The 22,046-nt window shown below is 43.6% G+C and overlaps 1 protein-coding gene and 1 long non-coding RNA gene across 2 annotated transcripts in view; one reads left to right on the top strand and one right to left on the bottom strand.

Moving 5' to 3' along the window:
* Positions 1-22,046, bottom strand: part of LOC135103651 (uncharacterized) — a 272,999-nt gene that overhangs the window by 78,752 nt on the left and 172,201 nt on the right. Inside the window, exon 5 of the long non-coding RNA XR_010270148.1 lies at positions 13,329-13,353. This is a non-coding gene — a long non-coding RNA (uncharacterized LOC135103651). The remainder of the gene's footprint in view (positions 1-13,328; positions 13,354-22,046) is intronic.
* LOC135103650 (uncharacterized) overlaps positions 1-22,046 on the top strand; it is a 77,742-nt gene that overhangs the window by 10,399 nt on the left and 45,297 nt on the right.

Below are 22,046 nucleotides of genomic sequence, written 5' to 3'. Positions count from 1 at the left end.
TTAGGGTGTGTAGGCTTAGTGAAGATTAAGAGTGTAATGCGGAGTACAAGAAAAATAGATAGTGGCTGCTGTGGAGTCACGTGATGATAGTGATAATGAGGATGAGGGAACGAAGGCAATGGGAATCACAGTTTAGGAGAAGTATAGTGCATGTTGTCATGATATTTACATTGGTGCTAAAAAAAAAAAAAAATATATATATATATATATATATATATATATATATATATATATATATATATATATATATATATATATATATATATATATATATATATATATATATATATATATATATATATATATATATATATATATATATATATATATATATATATATATATATATATATATATATATATATATATATATATAAAGGATCACAGACGAACAATAAAACGCCATACTATAACTACATACTTGTCGCCTTTCCCTTCACTTAGCTACACAATTTCCGCCCATTATTGCTCCATAACGCAGTGTTCGTGCACACAAAAGTACTAGTAAGAAGCAAAGAATCCTGGAATCCTGCCCTCGCCGCTGCTCGCCTTGCCCTGCACGTACCTGGGGTTGGCACGTACCCTGAGTTATGGTCTGCTCCTCCCTGACTGTGGTTTGTTCAGAGGAGAATCCTTTTGGATAATAACTTCCATATTTACTTTCTTTTCTTTAGCTATTCTCTTTATCACCTATTTTTTTTTAGCTTGTAATACGTGTATTAACTATATTTTCATCCAGATAATTCTTTATACAAGTGATCTCGATAAGAAAAATCGTTCACAGAATTAACAAAAGATGAAGAGTATTTACACAAGAAAGTGAAAGTTTAGCATAGAAGCACTCAGTTCATTACACCGAAGTGAGCACACAGCAAGCAGGAAAGTTTACAAAATGAGGCCGTCTCGTATGGAAGGAGAAACCGCCTTCGTTGCGCCTCTCGGGATAACCCTTTCATTCCCACTGAGACATGTGGCCCATGTTTGTTCAAGTGAGGGGGATGGAAAACCTGGCAAGGTCTTCCTTAAGGAATGAGGAGCAGCACTCCATCCACCGCCGGCAGTGTCAAAGGGTAAAGTCTTGGCAGAAGTGGAGGAAAGTGGAAACGCTTTTCACCTCTTTCCCTTCGTATTGCGTTACATTTAGTCTAATGGGACCGGTATTCTAATGTAAACGATGTGTGCAAGGTCAGACCATCATGCTCACCAAAAAACAAGGCTTAAAACGACTTGAGAAAATGTTAAAATACGAGAAAAAAGCCGCGGAAATCTGAGTAAAGAGGAGGGGAAAGTGAGATGGCGAGGGAAAGGCGCTTCGGGATGGGAAATTTATGCCCCTTCTGAGGACCTGTCAGGGAGCCTCGGCGTCCCTGTCGGGGGATGACTGGTCTTCGGGAGATCCATCACCTTATGCGTCACCGAGAACCAGATGAGGCTGAAACTGATGATGATGATGGTGGTGGTGATGGTGGTGATAGTGATGGTGGTGGGTACGATGGTGGTGATGTTGCAAGGAACAGCAAAAAGAATCACGAATGAATGAAATGAATGACAGTGAATATATTTATGACTTCGATTAATGTTTCCGGAATTTTAAACTACTGTCAGCGTTTCATTCTAGGTACATACTTTCCTGGAGACTCACTGCTGTTCTCTTTCTTTCCCTTCACTCTTGTATTGCCACAGTTACGACAAGGACAAGAAGCAGCTATTCTCTCCCACTAGGTATTTCTCTCACAAAGCACAGGGACACAGCGAAGGCATAAAAAACATAAAGGAAATTCATATTCTATCGAAGAACAGACGGGATGAACAAATGACCTCTTATGCGTGGTATTTTTCTCACCTTTTTCAACATTCATACCAAACTCATTACCGCTCTTGTGTTTTCTTGCTTCCCTTTCCTAGCCAGCTATTCATGTCACTTTTTTTTTCCCTTTCATCTCTCTCTCTCTCTCTCTCTCTCTCTCTCTCTCTCTCTCTCTCTCTCTCTCTCTCTCTCTCTCTCTCTCTCTCTCTTACACACGATTTTTCTTTTATTTGTTTCATCTCTGTTTCCTTTTATCTCATCATTTCATCCTCATCATCCTCCAACTGTTTTTCTTTTCCCTCCTTCCTCTTCATTAAGGAGCGATGCTGAATTTATCCCCCAGCTCTCTATACTTTAAGAGACAACACTTCCTCATCGGGAAATCGGATTTTGTATCCCACACTTACCGAAACCTAGTGTCGTTCTTACCTCGCCTTAAGAACGAAGAATAAGGAAAAATGTTGTCTCTTCTGCCTGTCCTTTTTTTTTTTTTTTTTTATATTGTATCAAGACGGTGGAGCGGATTTACGACAGGGGAGGGGGTTCAGGGGTGATAAGAGGTGGATGCTTTTATGGTGGAGGGATGAGGGACGGAGGAGAGGTGAGTGGGAAATATGAGGTGCAAGGTGCAGGGTTCTATGCCGGGAAGGTTGTGGGCAGAAATATAGGGTAATGGTGATGTTTTATGGATGAGAGAGAGAGAGAGAGAGAGAGAGAGAGAGAGAGAGAGAGAGAGAGAGAGAGAGAGAGAGAGAGAGAGAGAGAGAGAGAGAATGAACCTGGCTCGTGGAAAAGTTTTCCCCTATTCTTCCAGGAATCACTTTCCTCCCACCTACGAGTTAATCATATTTTCTGCCTCTCCTTTAGCTTTATAACACCACACCCACGCACTGAGCAGCACGGCACAGCCAGCAGGACAAAAGCCTTCCTCCACATTGATCTGTCACGTCTAAATGAGTTACCGTATTGAATATCCACTATTAATTTTGAGGCACCACTATTTACGTTATTCTGTATGAAAAAAAAAAAAAAAAAAAAAAAATCCGCTTTATGAAGATGAAGTATGTTATTTATATACATTTTTTTCCCGGTTCCTAGTTTTGCACGATTATTCCCTTACTTCGCAAACAATTCCATCGGCTTTGCATGAAGCCCGATATAAGGTAACTTTCTGTCGTCCGTTGACGGGGCCAGCTAACTTCACGTTATGGGAAAAGTTTTGTTGTCTCGAGTTGGTGACCCACGGAGGAGCCTGGATGTGAAGCCTCGCTGTTTATGTCGCGGGATCAGCTCCTGATCGGTCTAGGATCTTGTTTTCTTTTCCGCAAAGAAACATTCGCTCACTCGGTCAGATTGCCCTGCCCCTTTTTGGTACTGGGTATAAATATCTTGAAATGGTTATGTCTAACAAAGGCAATCTTCAGCTTCGAAATATCAAGAGCAAGTAAGAAATTCCAGCGAGTGGACGGCAGGAACTGATATCTATAAAGAACTTCCACCTCATTCTTGTGGCGCCAGCTTTGGTGACACAAAATAATACGGAAAATAATACCCTCTTTTAAAACCTTTCGTAAGGAAGTCCTGCTGCTGACTTTAATTCCTGAGTGGTCAAAGTTTCGTTGGTTTTTAACTCCAACTTGGCCCGAACACACAGACTCGGTGTTTGCCCACCAAATAACTACCATTACGGGCCCGACGAGACCTGAGGCCCCAAAACTCATTCTCGGGAAGAGTTGCAAGCCAGAGAGAAAATACTTGAGGGAAGTTTTATGCTGAAAATGTGTTGTTCCTGCACCTCGGCGCCTTCATGGAGAGGAACGTTCATAAGGTTCTCGCCGGGAAGGAAAGAATATGAGGATGAGTGTTGGGGAAATGGATTGTGAAGAGGGAAGGTTGAGGGAAGGGAGGTCCGGAGGGTGGATGGTGAAGAGGAGGAGTATAGTCCAGTATGTAGGGTGGGATAAGTGGTAAAGAGGGAAGCCCAAGTTGGTGAGAAACGAGAGAATGTATCCTCGAGGGGCGGGGATAGGGTAGGGCAGCGGCAATAGGGAGGACACTCGTTGAGGAGGAAAGAGGCAGCAGCGGGTGAAGAGAATATGGTGCGGCTGAAATTTGGCACAAGAAACTGCTGGTCCGGATGTATTGTGGCGGTGAAGATGATGCGTTACCCGGTTCTGAGCGAGGGACTATCACCACCACCATCACCCTCACCATTATTGCCATCGCCGCCACAACTACTTCAGAGTCACCCGTATAATAAACCCCTTGTCACTACCATCACCACTATAATGGCTCACTCCCTACCACCACCATCACCATCACATCAACATTTCCTTTGCTATTCATCATCATCAGGTCCACCATTACCACCACCACTGCTACCACCACCATCACCATTACTCCCGAAGTTTTACCATTAAGATCACCATTTTTCTTTCCATTACAACAACCTCCTCATCCACCACCATCACCACCACCACCACCGCTGCCATCATCACCAAGTCAGTTCACCTTCTTCATTCACGTCGAAAGGAGCATTATTAGTGAAGCCGAGGGAGGGTGGTGAGGTGAACTGAAAGGGTCACGCCGCGGGGGACTGGGAGTACTATAACCTAACTTGAGGGAAAGTGTAATTAATTCAATATGTTTTCTCCTTGCGTGGTTCTGCATCGCCTCAGGACTAAAAGGGAACGCTATGTTAGCATACACCACCAAAACTAGCATTATTGTTGTCCTAATAGAGAGAGAGAGAGAGAGAGAGAGAGAGAGAGAGAGAGAGAGAGAGAGAGAGAGAGAGAGAGAGAGAGAGAGAGAGAGAGAGAGAGAGAGAGAGAGAGAGAGAGAGAGAGAGAGAGAGAGAGAGAGAGAGAGAGAGTGTGTGTGTGTGTGTGTGTGTGTGTGTGTGTGTGTGTGTGTGTGTGTGTGTGTGTGTGTGTGTGTGTGTGTGTGTGTGTGTGTGTGTGTGTGTGTGTGTGTGTGTGTGGGTGTACCGATCTAATTTAACAACAATGGTACTGGTATTTCTCAAAGCAGGCATGAAATTAGCATCAGTTCTTGCTACTTGGTTGTAATCGGAAATCAGCCCCAAGGAGGTATTTCCAGTCGCCCTTACCAAAACAGCGCAATGCAGGACTACACCTGCCACTAAATAAAACATGAGATTCCATTGTATATTAAAGTCAGAGCCACTGGAGTCACTTACTCTTTGAGTATTTATCGATTCATTAGTTCACTTAGTCGATGTTTTGCCAACCGGAATAAAAAAAAAAAGAAATATTTACAAAAAAAAAGGACCAGTATTTTACAAAGGAATGTCGATTGTTATTTTTTTTTATCTATACTTACACTTGCGATGAATTATTTACCCTATATTGATGAGGCCAGTGAGGCGATGTGGATACAACTGATGGCGAATCCAGTAAATCAAATTTCTTCTAGAGAAAAATACGAAAGGCAAGGAGTGGAGGTAAGGGAAGTGAGGGAGAGGGACGGTAAATATAGCCGGAGGGAGAGGAGAGTGGAAAGGAACAAAGGCGACGACCCAGCGAAAGAAAAATAAAGAATAGAAGAAAGTGAGAGAGGAAGAAAGGGGGAAGATAGATAAAGAATAGATACTGGAAGAGAGAGAGAGAGAGAGAGAGAGAGAGAGAGAGAGAGAGAGAGAGAGAGAGAGAGAGAGAGAGAGAGAGAGAGAGAGAGAGAGAGAGAGAGAGAGAGCTAGAATAAACGGTAATATAACTTGGAAGTCAGTGTAATTAAGGAAATGACAGTAACGTGGAAACAAATATATCTTGAACTCACAACAGGGAAAAAAATACGGAGACAGGCAGAAGGGAGAGCGGAGGGGAAAAGGAAGGAGAGGAGGACGGGAAAGGGATATTCAAACTGAGGCCTCAAGAAAGGGGAAAAGTGAAAGACATGAAGATGCAAGATAACTGAATAGATTATAGAAGACGAGGGGGAGAATGAGAAGGTGAAGGAGACAAGATGAAGAGTTAAGTGACTGACAGATGAGGAGGGAACGTGCCGCTGAAGACGCTGACGAATAAAAATGAAGAATTACAGGAGAGTAAAAGAAGAGAGAGAGAGAGAGAGAGAGAGAGAGAGAGAGAGAGAGAGAGAGAGAGAGAGAGAGAGAGAGAGAGAGAGAGAGAGAGAGAGAGAGAGAGAGAGAAGTAAGGACGACACAAGACAGAGGAAAAATGGATAGTTACATTCAAACTTATAATGTATAAAAGGAAAACGAAGAAAGACACCTGAAACATCTAACATCATTTGCTTCACTAAACTTCCAAACATTTCTGACGAATATAATACCTCACCCTTGCCGCTACGTTACCCTTCCTGCCCTTCCTTGCTTGCTTGCTCCTTCCTTCCTTCCTACACTCTCTCCCCTATCTCTAACCATTCCCTCCTCCACTAACGCTCTGTATCCTTCTTCAGCCATGAACCGAAGAATCACCCAGGAGCTGTAAACTAAAACCGTGTCGCTGTGGCCGCCCCATAACCCGGATTTAATAGGATAATAAGTCAAAGCTGCCTCGCCCGCCTGCACGCATAATGTCAGTCGCCGTGCCTCCCATCCCTCTCTCGTTAAGGCTTCTCCCCCACCCTCACCCCGCGTCGCCGCCAAGAGTGTGTGGGAGATGGGGGGATCGTATAACTATAGTCGTGAGTCTGCGATTCAGCGTTTTGAGCTCCACGGAGAATAGCTCTGCGGATTCCCAGGTCGAGGGGTAATGGTGGGGAAAGATGGTGATGATGGTGATGGTGGTGATGGTTCCTACCTTTATTTTTTCTCTCGTCTTTTTTTTTCTTTTTTCTCATTGTGGTTTGTGTTGCGGTGGGGAGACAGAATTGCTTTGTTTATGGTTAATGTAGTCTTCGTTATGGTTGATGTGTCTCTCTCTCTCTCTCTCTCTCTCTCTCTCTCTCTCTCTCTCTCTCTCTCTCTCTCTCTCTCTGCATTATCTATCACACATTTGTTTTATTTTTACCACACAATTCGACATACCTACAAAAAAAATATATATGCAAGGAAAAATATGGCAAAAAATGCCGCTCACATACCAACCCATCAAAGCAAGAGAGAGAGAGAGAGAGAGAGAGAGAGAGAGAGAGAGAGAGAGAGAGAGAGAGAGAGAGAGAGAGAGAGAGAGAGAGAGAGAGAGAGAGAGAGAGAGAGAGAGAGGCAACCCACCGACCTAGCAGCACATACTCGTTAATAATATTTAGCTCATTACATTCTCCCGCACCTCACCTTCGCCACATCACACCTAAGAGTTAAATAAATGGCTGAGGGATGTTACCAGCAATTTTCAGGAGGTTTGTGGGGGGCCAGGTGCTCGAGTGGCATCAGGCTCCATAAAATTTTTGGCCCTGCCCGTGAAGGTAAACACTGTCATCACCAGGAAGCGAAGGAATATTATTTTTTTCCCCCTTTTTAGTCTATGGTCGCAAAACACGGGCTGTGGTGAAGTTATTGTGCGATACGGGTAGCCTCTGTGGCGGTGCTGTGGAAGGTATGGAGGAGGTATTTTCATCTTTTTTTCTGACCACACGGTAAATGGATCTGCATGGAAATGGTAGACGAGGAGTAAACTGAAACGAGTTGGATGGATGAATGGGAGTTTGAATTGTTGTGGGAAGTAAATTTTTAGGTACCCAGTCTCTCTCTCTCTCTCTCTCTCTCTCTCTCTCTCTCTCTCTCTCTCTCTCTCTCTCTCTCTCTCTCTCTCTCTCTCTCTCTCCTAGAATATAAATGGCGGAAGGCAGGAACCATTGCAGTACCGAACAACAGCAGGAGAAGGAAGATTGGAAGCAAGACGAGGCGGAATACAAGGGGCAAGAGAAAGAAAGACATGGAGAGGGGATGAGAGTGGTGATGTTCGAATGTGGAGAAGAGGGCAGGGTTAGGGGAGAGAGAGGAAAGAAAAGTGTGTTAGGGTGGCATAGGTTGAGCCTGTCCCTTCAAGGAGAACAACGCAAATACACGCTGTGCTACTCGTATCTCCTCCTCTTCCTTCTCCTCCTCCTAAAAGGCAAGATGAATACGTGATGATAATCAAAGAAGGCGAAAAAAGCTACCTTCCGAGATGGAGTTGGTTAATGTAAGGAGATTAAGAGGTACATGTTGTGATGATAAATTCTAGCAACAAAGGTGAAGGCGTGCATGTTCCAAAGGTTTACGGACGTGGAAGGAGAGCGAAAGGTGAATTCCAGGCACACTCCAGCTAGCTCAGGCCGCGGGTGTCGTCTTGCGGAAGAGACAATCAATAACTCGTGCCGGTGTGTATGTGTGCGTGTGTGTGTGTGCGTGTGTTTTTGCTTTGCTTTTGCTTTGCTTTGGTTCGCTCTGGTTCGCCTGCCCCTCCTTGTCCGGGTGAGTGAGGAGCGGCTTTCCGAGGGCATGCTGGAGGGTAAACATGTGTGATTTATCGCTTACTTTTCTCTATGATTGCCTGTGCTTTTCTGTGTTCAGGAGAGGTAAAAATATATATATATATATAATACTTCAAAATAAGGCAAATTCTGTCAATATATTTTTCACGTATTCATCTTGTCTCTTACTTATAGGGATGTTTTCCATACTCAGGAGAGCAAGAAGTGGAGGTAATGAGGAAAAGTTTGTCAATGTTTTTCTTGCAACGTCTCTTACACGAATATTGACGCTAATTATTGAGATCATATCGTTCATTATGGAGCAAAAAATATATAGCCCATTTTAAGGTACAGTTTCCATCAGTTAGGAGACTCACATCACCAGAAAATGAACTAATGACCATAAATTAATGTGACCTAAGCTAACAAATTTCCACCGCCATTTCAGAACTCATGTTGGTCGCCTTATTTTTTCAGTCAATATCAGAAAAAAAAAAAGTTCCCTTGACGTGGTTTCAAATTATGGAGGTCAGAATTTTCAGCGGCTATCAGTGCCGTACATTCCATACCGTATATTTGCCAGCAGGAAAAGCCGCACTGTCTGTTGTTAGCGCGTGCCATGTGAGCCTTTAAGAGAGAGTGAGAGTTGAGTTTATTTTGCATTGAATGTAAATAACCCGCGTGACCTTCATGCCAAGGGAAGTGTTGGACATAAACTGGGAGGGGAGAGTGTGCGAGGTGGAGAGACTTGTGGTGGAGGTGGAGGTGGAGGTGGAACTGAAAGTGAAGTGGATGTGAAGAGGTTGTGGTGTTCGTGGTAATTGAGTTGTGTGGTGGTGGTGGTGGTAGTAGTGGTGGAGAGAGTTGTGTGATGATGGTGATGGTGGTGGAGGTGGAGGTGGTTGTGGAGGTGGTGATGGTGGCAATGGTGGTAGCGGTGGTGGTGGTGGTGGTGCTGAGTGAAGCTGGAAGTAGTGGAAGACAATGGCAGTGTTTGTACTGAATTATTATTATTACTCCTTTTTACTTTACTTTTATGGTGGTAAGCTTGAGATAGTCCTGAAGGTGATGATGGTGGTGGTGGTGGTGATGAGATCGGATACTGGAGTCGAAGGAAGAAAGTTGAGGTAGAGTCTCTGGGGCTGTCACAGCAATGAGGGCGTGGCGGTGTGACAGTGGTGGTGGTGGCGATAGAAATAGTGGTGATGGTGGTGGTGGTGGTGGTGGTGGTCTCCCCGCGCAGCAACCTAAGCTTTCCCCGGAGAGTCGTTTAAGGGCGTCCTGGAGGGGAGGAGGAAGGGAAAATGGTGCTTTCTTTGGGAATTATTGTGTTGAGGTGACCCCGTCCCTCAGAAGGGATTAACGCCGCCTTGGGTGTTTCGTATTAACGATGAAGTAGTATTCTTTATAGTGCATAATTACTGCACGCACACACACACACACACACACACACACACACACACACACACACACACACACACACACACACACACATACACACATTTCTGCTCCTTCAAGCATCTCTCTTCACCGTCTTCCATTCTCTCTCTCTCTCTCTCTCTCTCCTCTCTCTCTCTCTCTCTCTCTCTCTCTCTCTCTCTCTCTCTCTCTCTCTCTCTCTCTCTCTCCTTTCCTCTTTGTCCTTCTCTCTTACAAGATCTAAGCAAATATGGTGGAGACGGCCTATTTTCATCAAGAAGTCCTAAATCAATAATATCAGCTCCTCTTGCTATTCCACTTCCTCCTTCTCCATCTCTTCATTTCTGCTTCCTCCTCTTCCTCCTCCTCGTCCTTCTCCCGACGCACTCCTCCAGCGGCCTTCACAAGAAGCCTGGTCACTTAGTATGTCTCGCTCCTCCACAACTAACAATGAAAGATGAAAGAGAGACCGGGGAAAGGAGGGCGAGAGGAGAGCGCTTCAAACTGGAGTATGCAGAAAACGGAGAAGGGAATGTCTTTTTTTTCTTCCTTCCTCCCCCTTGGTGTAGTAAAGGCTTTATTTATTTATTTTTTTGCCGTCGTGAAAGTTCCGTGAGTATGCACGTTTTTGTAAAAGGGGAAGGTAATGGAGGTTTAAGTCTGACTTTTTATCAAGGGAAGGGCGAGGGCTAATCTGCTATATGTATAAAAAAAAAGAAAAAAAAGAAATAAATATATATATATATATATATATATATATATATATATATATATATATATATATATATATATATATATATATATATATATATTATATATTTATATATATATATATATATATATATATATATATATATATATATATATATATATATATATATATATATATATATATATATATATATATATAATATATATTTATATATATATATTTATATATATATATATATATATATATATATATATATATATATATATATATATATATATATATATATATATATATATATATATATATATATCATTGAATGTGATAGCTAGTTGAGCATTTATTATTTTTCTTAAGATATTTTCCTTATATCTTATGATTGTCTTATATTCTTATACAATCATAAGATATAAGGAAAATATCTTAAGAAAAAATAATAAATGCTCAACTAGCTATCACATTCAATGAGATATGTATTAGAGAAAGTCTCCTGCCCATATACACCCTTAATATATATATATATATATATATATATATATATATATATATATATATATTATATATATATATATATATATATATATATATATATATTATATATATATATATATATATATATATATATATATATAAGTAAAGCTTTTTTTTTCATGTTGCGTTATTCTTTGGTAGATTTTTGTTGTCATTATGATAATGCGAGTTTTGCTTCCTTTCTCGTAGCATTGTTGAAAAAGTGTCGTTAAGTAAATGGTAATGAAGAGAATCAGACACTCGTGGTGACTATCGTGTCAAGTCGTTTTCCTTGTCTAGTCTGCAGGTGCATCACATCTTGAATTATTGCTATAAGTATTTAATTTTTAAGTGAAACTCCAGCGTCGACAACACAAGCAGGAAAAAGTGACATATGAGAGTCATTTTAGCAGAGTAGGAAGGATTTATTTACCTGTTTCATTTTTTTTTGCTGTAATTTCTTTGAAAGAGAGTTTTATGATACGAACCTCTGTGAAAGCATAGCTCCGGAACTTATATATTAATTGTTTTCGCGCTATTTTTCCTCAATTGTGATGTAAGCTAAATATTTTCCACCAGTCACATGGATAGTATAGCTGTCGAGAATTAAGGACATATTATAAACACATTTCCTTTGTAATAATGTATAAACTGGCCTCGAGGAAAAATTTTACCAACACTACATTTAAAGTGTGCAAAGTGTAGACCACATCTTACATTTTTTTTTCGACCAAAGCACTATTTTTAAACCTCGTCTGTCAAGATCATTGATTTCTTACTGTCATTCACCTGAGGCCATTGTCTTGCAAGGTTAAGTAGAGGGAGAAGTGAGGAACACGGAGGGAGGGGACAAAGACACAGAAGGGACGGAAGGGAAGAGATGTAGGAGAGGAAGGCAACAGTGATGTAGTGCAGAGGGAGATAGAACAGTGAATACTTCTACGTTATTCAACGAATTTTGTGTAGCGATAATTTCTAGAAAATAAACACTCGTATATTTCGTAAGTAGAATGAGGGAAATTAGTTTTATTTATGAGAGATAATGCCGAGACTTATTGCCCTAGATAGCACAGTGAGGGTGACGCTGTGCTGGCTTTAGTGACTCGTGCATCGTCAGCTTTATGAGTGGAGAAGTAGAGATAGTGAGTGTGCTGTAGGAAGTAGCGTGTGTGTAATTTGTGAAGAATGAGTGGCAGCGACACGTGTGGCAACTCACCTCGACAAACTCATCTCGGGTACACTTCACGAGGACATCAACTTGCCCACGAGGGCGTGAAGGCAAAATCTGCACCGACCTATACTCTCAAAAATTTAAGCGAAACACGAAACGTCTCTACCATTGAAGTGCTGCGCTCCTCACACCATCATTTCCCTAAAATTTAAACCTTTAGAGCGACATTCTAAGCTGAATACACTTACCATTATTGGCCGTCGTGCACATTTGGCGCCACGCATCTCACCGATACTTTGCCACATTGCTACTATGTGGAAGGAGATTGCTACATTATGGTAATTAATGTTTCTTCTTCAGACAAAACACCTTTTCATTTTAGAGTCTCGCGTTGGTGCGCGCAATCAGCAATGGAAGTGAGCCAGCAGCCTCAAGATTCACTTTCGGATGAGGACATGTTGCTACAAAAAAATAAAGACGAACTACTGCTTAAAGAGGCACAGATCTTGAGTTTGGTTTATTGCATTCTCCAGAGAAGTGTATCACAGCCTTGCATGGGATGGTGTGACCGCTCCGAGAGGCTCCCTGATGCACTGACAGACAGATACACGTTAAGGAAGCAAGTTCCATACTCTGAAACGTTTTGCTCTCTCACCACGACTATTTTCAAAAGCCATAGAGATGATTAACTGTGTTCTCAAAATGTATTTCTCCTGTTCATAACGTAGAAACCTTGTTAATCTGCCACTAAAACCATAAAAACATCCTTAAAAATCCATGTAATTTCAACTAGAGTTTTTTTTTTTTAAGTAGTGGAGGTGCGGTGCCTAAGTGTTTCAGAATATGGTGCCTAGACTCAGGCAGAGGCTCTGTGCTACGCCAGGAAGACATTGCAGACGTTCCTCCTCCTGGATGTTTGTAGCGCCACTAAAGGCCAACATAAATTCGCCACATGTGGAGGTTTAGGAGATGCGGGGAGCTGCTCTAATGACGGTTTTCACGATTCAGTTACAGTTCATAAAGTGGCTCAGCGATGACTTTTACGGGGCGTACTTGAACGAAGGGACAGCCACGGAGGGCGAGTCTGTTCTTGTTCTTGATAATGATGATGATGATATTACACTTGTTAGTAGTTGCTGGTGTTCTTTTATTAATTTTTTTTTTTTTTTGAGAGAGAGGAGAGAGAGAGGAGAGAGAGGAGAGAGAGGAGAGAGAGAGAGAGAGGAGAGAGAGAGAGAGAGAGAGAGAGAGAGAGAGAGAGAGAGAGAGAGAGAGAGAGAGGTAGCACATATCACGTAAATCACGTATTCAGTCATAAATATTTATACTTACACGAATGCAGGTGCAGGGACTGCGTCTGAAATAAAGATAAATGTGCAGTACACATTCACAAGCAAACAGATTAACGTATAATTAGATAGAGCAAATATTATATACACTGCCAATGAGTAATGCAATATCTGATGCAGCCAACACACCTACCATATTCAAAACCCGCTCCTGTGTTCTCACTGAACAGTCCTTAAATGGAACAACACTTTTTTTCTTTAGAGTATTGACTGTCATGTAAACCTTGTCCTTCAGACTGATGCAATAGTAATATCGCCTTACCGATATCTAGCTGCATTTAACTTAATTTAATTTTACTTAACTTAATTTATCTGCATATATAAAAAAACTAACCAGCAGGAGGAGGAGGAGGAGGAGGAGAAGGAACTGCGTGTTTGTTTCTCTTCCTTCTGCTTCTCTTCGTCCCTCTCTTCCGTCCTCTGTTTCCTACATTTTCTAAGAATGCTAAATTGAGAGAGAGTATTGAAGTGCTGTCTGCTCCCTCCCTTCTTCCATTTATTTCCTCTTCCTGCACTCCTAGCCAACCAGCCTGCCTGCCTGCCTGTCTATCTGCCGTGCCAGCCTGCCTCCAGCCCTCCCTCCCTCTCTTCATCTCCCTCTCCACTTTCTTTCTCCTTCTCTCCTCTTCATACAAACTCCCTCGCTTCTCTTGATTACTTCCCCTCATTTTCTTTCTTTTCTCTTTATCTCGCTTCCTCTCTCCTTCCTGGGCTTTATTCCTTCTATTCATTTTTTGCTCCACCCTTTCCATCCCCCTCCTCCTACTTCTTTTCTTTCGCTACAACCCTCGTACATTTTTTATATCCTCCCTCCGCTCGCTTCCTGCCGCCCATCTCCCACCATTGACTCGGGTATTGAATAATCGACCCTAAACGAGCCATAGGTTACTTTTCATCCCGAGACAACTTGGCTAAAGAGCTCCACTTATAAACATTTTTTTTTTTCCGTGAGGCATTCTGACAAGGGATTTATGATGATACTTTGGCTACCTTCCCTCTGCCACCAATCTCTCAGTTTCCCTTACATACGATTGCCATTAGTCTTTCCCTTTTTCTTTGCTCCCCTAAAAGGTGTACCAAGTCATCGCCAGCATTAAGTATTCTGGCGCGCTCTTTTAAAGGTATCAGCGTAGAATAAGTGTTGGATGAAAAATAGCACAAAATTAGGTGGTTAAATCCCATGATGAAGACTGATTCTCTCTCTCTCCCTCTCTCTCTCTCTCTCTCTCTCTCTCTCTCTCTCTCTCTCTCTCCTCTCTCTCTCTCTCTCTCCTCCTCTCTCTCTCTCTCTCTCAGTACCAAACATCTTTTTTTGCTGAATTCTCGCAGATTTCCAATTATACATACTTCATAATATTTTGAGCTTCGTGCTTCAAGAAACCTAATAATGTTTTGAGGTTCATGAAGCAAGGCAGAGCTGAGGAATGTAGTTCTTTCCGTGCGTGGCTCTAAAGGCGAGGGTACGCTGTGGTGTGTGTGTGTGTGTGTGTGTGTGTGTGTGTGTGTGTGTGTGTGTGTGTGTGTGAGAGAGTAAGGGAGAGAGAGAGAGAGAGAGAGAGAGAGAGAGAGAGAGAGAGAGAGAGAGAGAGAGGAGAGAGAGAGGAGAGAGAGAGGAGAGAGAGAGAGAGAGAGAGAGAGGAGGAGAGAGAGAGAGAGAGAGAGAGAGAGAGAGAGACGATGAAAGAAAATACATAAATGGAATACAAAGAAAAAACAAGAAAAAAAAAAGAAAAGGAGCTTGGAGGGGAATGGGTACACGGATAATAGGGAAAGACGAAAATACAAAAATATCTCCACTCATTCAACAGAGGAGAGTTAAAGGGCACGCGAAGACAAGAACCCTATTACAAACAAAATTTTGCTGAGCCACCTGCCCTCCCTACGGCGTGTGTGTTTGTGTGTGTGTGTGTGTAGGAGAGAGGCATGGTAGCGGCCTGAGGGATGTTATGTCGTGGACTTTTATTTGTCTTCTTATTGTCAGAATTAATTAAGGTCCATGTACGGCTGTGAAAATGTTCCTCTTTTTGTTGTACACAATTTTCCTCCCTGCAGTACTACCTTGTGTTCCCTTGCTGGTGGCACAGGAATGGTACTCGCAACTGAAGGAAATGTTACAGTAATTTATTTACTGCGTAGCACGTACTTTTGTATTCAACACTACACTGAATAGTGACGGTGTGCGCAGAGTAATTACGTTAATTTTCATTAATTGGGAGTAGTTTACTTAAACTATAACGGTCTTAAACCAATGTATGTTAATGCAAATTCCGAATATTTTTTCTAGTATTTCTTTATGTGTACTGTTCTCATGAACAACAGAATAATCAATAAGGCGACAGGTGACATGAGACACCTTTGTTCATATCCTGTCCTCAGCATTCAGGCTTTCCATTATTAGTGAATGGTTGTGCGTCACATCCTTGCTGCCCACACACACACACACACACACACACACACACACACACACACACACACCCACACACATACACACAGGCTCGCTCGCTCGCATGCGGTATTCATAATATTTCACCTCATCATTTCAAATAACCGTTCAATTTCTGGTCACATGAATACATGGAATATTCATACGTGAGACAAAACAAAGTTGTTAAAATAATCACTGGTTAAAATCAGGCGCACAATAAATACAAACATTTTTTGCATTATTTACACCGTCTGGTCTACACATGAGCGCCTGGAACAGCACGTTAACTGACAAATGGCGGCATGTTTTACGTGACTCACCGCAGAACAATCCCTTCCTGGTAGTCTCGCCGAGCAAAGCGTGTACATTTAGGCCTTCCCTGATGAATAATCCTACTGGTCTCCCTCCTTGTCGATGAGACATAAAGCGCAGAGGCGTGGGCATGACGCGCCCTCAGTCAGGTTGCAACGCCCCACAATCCTTAGTCATGACAGGCAGGAGTGTGTGGGGGCAAGGAGGGGTGTCTGCAGGAGTGTGTGTGGGGCAGGGAGGGAAGGGGTGCCTGCAGGAGTGTGTGTGGGGGAAGTGGCGGGAGGGGTGCCTGCAGGAATGTGTGGGGGCAGGGAGGGGTGTCTAAAGTGTCTGTGAAGCCAGGGAGGGGTGCCTGCAGGAGTGTGTGGGGGCAGGGAGGGAAGGGGGTGCCTGCAGGAGTGTGTGGGGGCATGGGGGGGAGGGGGTGCCTGTAGGAGTGTGTGGGGGCAGGGAAGGAAGGGGTTGCCTGCAGGAGTGTGTGGGGGCAGGGAGGGGTGCCTGCAGGAGTGTGTGGGGGAAGAGAGGAGTGCCTGCGGAGAGTGCATCCATCACCAAACCTGGCTGGCTGTCGCCCCGTGCTGGCTAATGAGGGTTGCGTGACCTGATATATTTTTTTACTTTTCTATTCCATATCTTTTATCTCCAGTGACAACGTGCATGCCTTTACCACCACCACCACAACCACCACCGCCACCACCTGCCCGTCACTCGCCCTTAGCACCCTCTATATAACACCGCTTGACAGTATTTTCCTTTTTAATCCCCCGAAAAAATCAACAAATACAGAGTTGCAATAAAACATTGTACGCGTACCATAGCTGCGAAAATAATAAAACAATGCTCTCCAACAGTTGATATATAACAGGGTTTATATAAATGTTTGTGTTTTTAATGGTTAATCTGTACCACGAAAGGGCTTATAAATTTCATTTTCTTTATTTATTTATTTTTTTTTCTGTTCCAGGTAAGATTGAGCCGCCACGACATCTCCAGTAGCAACCTCGAGGCCTCACACAAAGGATATGTATAGAGAGAGAGAGAGAGAGAGGAGAGAGAGAGAGAGAGAGAGAGAGAGAGAGAGAGAGAGGAGAGAGAGAGAGAGAGAGAGAGAGAGAGAGAGGAGAGGAGTGAGAGAGAGTTATTGATAATATATATCTAAGTACATTAAGGCCGTCCATAGAGAGAGAGAGAGAGTATCAGACACGGACATCTCTCCACTCTCAAGCGGATATTTACGGCATATCCCTTGACCTTACAGTACTACATTCTCTTTACCACTCATGTGAAGCACTCATGAAAATCACTGCGGAGGTATTATTGGTAACTCTCCCGGCCAGCGAGCGACTGCGATGGGCGAGTGACCGGATGGTGACGAGGATTAGGTGGAGGGAAAGAGGCTTAGGTTTGGACTTGGTCAGTGAGCAAGGGAGGGAGAAAGGCCAATCAGCGTGGCCGGATGGGGGGGCAAGTTCCAACAAGCCAATCAAGGACTCCATTTGCATAGTAAGACCAGCTATCTGTTTTCCGATTGGGTGAAGGGAGAAGGGGGAGGGCGGCCTAACTTCTCGCCAGCCTTAATCACCAATGGAAATCGACTTTAGCGCAGCCCCAGTGAGACGCTGCGGCAGTTTCGACTAAATAAGATTAACGAAAACGGAAAACAGTTTCTAGATAATGCAATAGGACACCAATATTTTTTCTTCTATCTAATGAACTTTTCTTCTTTTCCACCTGTTACGATCATGGTAGCACGAATCCAATTTACTCCTAAGCCGTCACGTACTGAATTAATCCAATACAAGCTCCGATACAGACAAAAAAATTCCATTTCTGATCACCATTGTTCTGTGACCAGATGGGATGCCTTCACATAATTTCATTACTCATGTTTTTATTCTTTTTTGTTCTCTCCAATCTGTCAACCACATCCGTCCTGAACCTCAGTACACCACCATACGAGGCAAGCAGCGTTACTCTCCACCATTTAATCTTTTCCTATCCATTTCGTCTCACGGGTAAACTCAATCACGCTAGATTTAAGTTCACCCCAAAGCCATCCGCTTGGCTCTTAGCGGGCTCTTATCAAAACACGATGCAACAAAAGCAAACTGAAAGCGTGACCCTGCCATGCCCCTCTCGTCCCTCCCCGCCCATGCACACACGAGGATACAAAGCGCAAACATAGACATGTCCACACATATACACACTTACTCTCAAATATACATGCACTCACACACTCACCCACACCACACATGTGCCTTGTTTTGCTACGATGGAGGTGGGAAGAGGAGGAGGGAAGGGGGTCGAGGGCCGTAAGCTTTAGCTGCAAATGGAAAGGAGGTAAACGGGACAGAGGATTGTAGCGTTCGCCAGAAGTGTATAGAAAATCAGTGGTGTGACAGTAACCCTCACTGTGGCTCAGGAAGTGTATGCTGAAAGGGAGGAGTCGGTGGGATGTGGCAAGAACAATTAAGTCGGGCGCTTATGGCTGGCTAGATTCTGAACCTTCATAGCACCAGATGTTCCCTCGCTAAGAGACGCCCATTCAGCCTGGCTGCATTCTTACATACACACACACACACACACACACACACACACACACACACACACACACACACACACAGATGGTGTATATACGTAGTGACACATTTATTGACCTTCGCCCACACGCGCACATACGCGCAGGCACACACACACACACACACACACACACACACACACACACACACACACACACACACACACACACACACACACACACAACACACGCACAAACATAGGTTGACAGACAGACATTTATTGACCCTTCAACCAGTACTACAGATAAATAGATGGCTAGATAGACGTTTATTAATCACATACCACAAATCTCTCTCTCTCTCTCTCTCTCTCTCTCTCTTCTCTCTCTCTCTCTCTCTCTCTCTCCTCTCTCTCTCTCTCTCTCTCTCTCTCTCCCCTTTCACTAAACCTCTTATTCCTCATGAGACAAGTCATTCCCTTGGCGTCACATCTGCGGGACGACGGATCGGAAGGAAAACTCGTGCACGTTAGGAAACTCTCCGGAGCAAATAACCTGTCAGCGCCGCCTTATACTCCATCCAACTTACATAATTTCCAAAACATACGTGACTTTGTGAAGGGAAGGAAGCGACGAAGCGAGAGGAGGAGGAGGGAAGGAGAGACAGACAAGGAGGGAGGGGTGTCGTAGGGGTGGATCCCGTGGAGGAAGGGGAGGGAAGTAAATGAGAAATTTGGAGACAAGTGAGGCATGCATGGAAAAGGAGAAAGAGAGACATAAGAGTGACATGAGAGTGGTGACAGGGAGAAGAATACGGTGAGAGGCGGTGTGGGAAGGACTTATGGGAGGAAGACCAGCCAGCGGCACGGTGATGAAGTGCGGGAAGAGGAAGGAGGGACGGAAAGGAGGAAGGAAGGAAGGAAGGAAGGAAGGAAAGAAAGAAATGAAAAATAGAAGAAAGGAGGAAGGAAGGTCAGCATAAAAAAAAAATAAAGAAAATAGGGGACGGGAGATAAGAACAAAGGAAGGATGGCAAAAAAAAAAAAGGAAAAAGTAAGAAAGGAAGGAATAGACGAAGTAATAAACGAAGGGAAAGGAGGTCAACATGACGTGCTGCTAGAAAAATACAAAGGCTAATGCTTAGTGTTAGTGTGGAGGAGAGAGAGAGAGAGAGAGAGAGAGAGAGAGAGAGAGAGAGAGAGAGAGAGAGAGAGAGAGAGAGTCTAAAGAGTGTCCAGAACCGGTTTACATTTACTTTTACTTTTCCTGGGTAGTTTATTTGACAATTCTCTATTTTTGTTGGTCTTTATATTCCTCTTTCCATTTCGCCTCGTACTCGCTGAGAGCAATAAAAAAAATGGCACGATATTCACATAAACTACTTGTCCTACTGCATTTGACAATCTCTCTCTCTCTCTCTCTCTCTCTCTCTCTCTCTCTCTCTCTCTCTCTCTCTCTCTCTCTCTCTCTCTCTCTCTCTAACACGCCCACACACATCATCCACTATCTCCGGAACTCACCCCACGATGCTCCCCTCACCCTCTACTCTCCCCGAAGCTTGGTTAATCACCCAATCTGTCACACCATAGCGGAACCCTCCCCTCACCCCCATCCTTCTCTCACCCCATGCTGTTCTTCACCGGCACCCTACGTAGCCTGTCAACGCCACACATACACACACACATACACACACATACACACACATACACATACACACACACACATATACACACATACACACACATACAGATGCAAACAGTGTTGTCTTTAATATTCAGAGATCGTGGCTCCTTTCCCCCTTTCCCCTCATTCATTCTGGACTTCCTTCCCCCTCATCTTCTCTATCCTTTCTCCCTCTCATCCCTCCCTTCCCTCCTCCCTCTGTTGGTCGCCTTTATCTCGTCATAATCCGTCTCCACCACAGTGCGTCGCCTTCCCCCACAAAACCAGAACCACAGACCACAGCTGCGCCATATATTGGGGTCACGCCGCCACCGAGGCTCGAATGCTCATTATCGGGAGGTTAGGGTCAGGGGTGGAGGGGGAAATGGGCTCAAAGAGTTCACTTACTGATGGCATTAATTTTCTCTATCTTATTAACTTTCCATTATCTTTCTTTCTCCCTATTCTGTCATTCTCATGTGTGTGTGTGTGTGTGTGTGTGTGTGTGTGTGTGTGTGTGTGTGTGTGTGTGTGTGTGTGTGTGTGTGTGTGTGTGTTCTCCCTCTATTCTTGTTTGGTTTATTTTTTTGCATCATTTATATACGTAATAGTTTTATCCGTTTATCCTTTATGGGCAGGGGAGTTGTGGCTTGAGTGTGTTCTTTTATGGTATTTGCAGTTTTCTCATTTCTTTGTTCTTTTCCACCGCTTCCAGGAGGGAAATTCAAGGAATCTTAAGTGCTGAAGTGTGTGTGTGGGTGTGTGTGTGTGTGTGTGGGTGTGTGTGGGTGTGTGTGTGTGTGTGTGTGTGTGTGTGTGTGTGTGTGTGGGTGGGTGGGTGGGTGGATGGGTGGATTTAAGTTTCTGTGTCTGTAAGGATACACATATGCGGGCCCTGTAAAGAGATACAAGAGGATCGTTAGCTCACATAATCACACAGACACTAAGATCTCTCTATCCCTGTTCCTTCGCTTCTGCTTTTCTTTCCTTCCTTAAGTCCCCCTTCCTCCCTCCCTCTCCCCTCGTTTCTTCTCACAAACTTGACCTTGAGACGATATATGGCCATGTCAAACAGAGCGAGACATTCAAGAACTCTAATTTACCCTTGGGAGTTATTAGGCAGGCTTTTAAAAGACGAAGACGCGCACACTTCTGTCTCTGTGTGTGTGTGTGTGTGTGTGTGTGTGTGTGTGTGTGTGTGTGTGTGTGTGTGTGTGTGTGTGTGTGTGTGTGTGTGTGTGTGTGTGTGTGTGTGTAATTCTCCCTCAACTCTCCCCGCCCCCACCTCCCTAATCTTGAAGATCACGTGCTGTACTCGTGATCGCCAGCCATTACCCTCCAAGACACAGCTTAGCCTTGGAACTCATATTGTGTGTGGCTGGCTGGCTGGCTGGCTGGGATGAGAGAGAGAGAGAGAGAGAGAGAGAGAGAGAGAGAGAGAGAGAGAGAGAGAGAGAGAGAGAGAGAGAGAGAGAGAGAGAGAGAGAGAGAGAGAGAGAATCCTGCACGTAAAGCCTATAATCCGCATTTTCGTCGTCTTACGGTGGTATGGCGTAGACCATTTTGATCTGAACTTAGAAGTTAACACACACACACACACACACACACACACACACACACACACCTGGTTACTGGGCACCCGCTTCTATTCAAGGGAACTCATAAATCCATCGTCCTACACCTGTTCTTACTCTCTGATGGATTAACTGACTTCATATTGAAAGGAGACTAGTTTCAGTGACTGTCAGCAGTGAAGCGTCCGCGCCAGCTGCTGTTATCAGGAC

The sequence above is a fragment of the Scylla paramamosain genome, chromosome 9 (assembly GCF_035594125.1).
Source record: "Scylla paramamosain isolate STU-SP2022 chromosome 9, ASM3559412v1, whole genome shotgun sequence".
NCBI classification, from domain to species: domain Eukaryota; kingdom Metazoa; phylum Arthropoda; class Malacostraca; order Decapoda; family Portunidae; genus Scylla; species Scylla paramamosain.
Note: the sequence above shows the minus strand (reverse complement) of the source record. Positions and strands in the feature narration are given on the sequence as shown.